At 48.5% G+C, this 1,258-nt stretch overlaps 1 non-coding gene across 1 annotated transcript; it reads right to left on the bottom strand.

Moving 5' to 3' along the window:
- Positions 1-61, bottom strand: LOC117063128. The gene has a single exon (XR_004428745.1). It is a non-coding gene; the product is annotated as a U7 small nuclear RNA (small nuclear RNA).
- Between the last annotated feature and the right edge of the window lie 1,197 nt (positions 62-1,258).

The following is a 1,258-nucleotide window of genomic DNA, read 5'->3' as shown; positions in this document are numbered from 1 at the left end:
GGGGGCTTCCAGTAAAAGCTGGAAAATCTGCTAGACAAATTCTAAACAAGCTGTAACACCCTTTTTTTGTTTGTTTGTTTTTGAGACAGTCTTGCTCTGTTGCCCAGGCTGGAGTGCAGTGGTGCAGTCTCAGCTTACTGCAACCTCCACCTCCTGGGCTCAAGCAAGTCTCCTGCCTCAGCCTCCCAAGTAGCTGGGAGTACTGGTGCACATCACCAATGCCCAGCTAATTTTGTATTTTTTTTTTTTTTTTTTTTGAGGCGGAGTCTCGCTCTGTCGCCCAGACTGGAGTACAGTGGCCAGATCTCAGCTCACTGCAAGCTCCGCCTCCCGGGTTTCCGCCATTCTCCTGCCTCAGCCTCCCGAGTAGCTGGGACTACAGGCGCCCGCCACCTCGCCCGGCTAGTTTTTGTATTTTTAGTAGAGACGGGGTTTCACCGTATTAGCCAGGATGGTCTCGATCTCCTGACCTCGTGATCCGCCCGTCTCGGCCTCCCAAAGTGCTGGGATTACAGGCTTGAGCCACCGCGCCCGGCCTAATTTTGTATTTTTAGTAGAGACGGGGTTTCACCATATTGGCCAGGCTGGTTTTGAACTCCTGACCTCATGTGATCTGCCTGCCTCGGCCTCTCAAGGTGCTGAGATTATAGGCATGAGCTACTGCGCCTGGTCAGCATCCATTTTTAAATGTACAATTGAGTGACATTAAATACATTCACAATGTTGTAGAACCATCACCACTAATCATCTCTAGACCTTTTTTGTCATGTTAAACGGAAACTCTGTACCCGTTAAGCAGTAACTCCCCCTTCCCTGCTGTCTCCCGCCCTTGGTCACCTCTATTCAACTTTCTTTCTTTATGAATTTGGCTAATTTAGGTACTTCATATAAGAGAAATTGTATTTGTCTTTTTTCGTTGTTGTTTTTTTGAGGTGGAGTTTCACTCTTGTTGCCCAGGTTGGAGTGCAGTGACGTAATCTGGGCTCACTGCAACCTTTGCCTCCCGGGTTCAAGCAATTCTGCTGCCTCGACCTCTCAAGTAGCTGGGATTACAGGCACCCACCACCGTGCCTGGCTAATTTAAAAAATTATTTTAGTAGAGAGTGGTTTCATCATGTTGGGCAGGCTGGTCTCGAACTCCCAGCCTCAGGTGATCCACCCGCCTTGACCTCCTAAAGTGCTGGGATTACAGGTGTGAGCCATGTGCCGGGCCTGTGTCCTTTTTTTTTTTTTTTTCAAAACACCATTTTCCTCTCTT

This window comes from Trachypithecus francoisi, unplaced genomic scaffold (assembly GCF_009764315.1).
Source record: "Trachypithecus francoisi isolate TF-2019V2 unplaced genomic scaffold, Tfra_2.0 Lachesis_group17, whole genome shotgun sequence".
Classification (NCBI taxonomy): Eukaryota; Metazoa; Chordata; class Mammalia; order Primates; family Cercopithecidae; genus Trachypithecus; species Trachypithecus francoisi.
The sequence above is the reverse complement of the archived record's forward strand: the minus strand, read 5'-3'. Positions and strand labels throughout refer to the sequence as shown.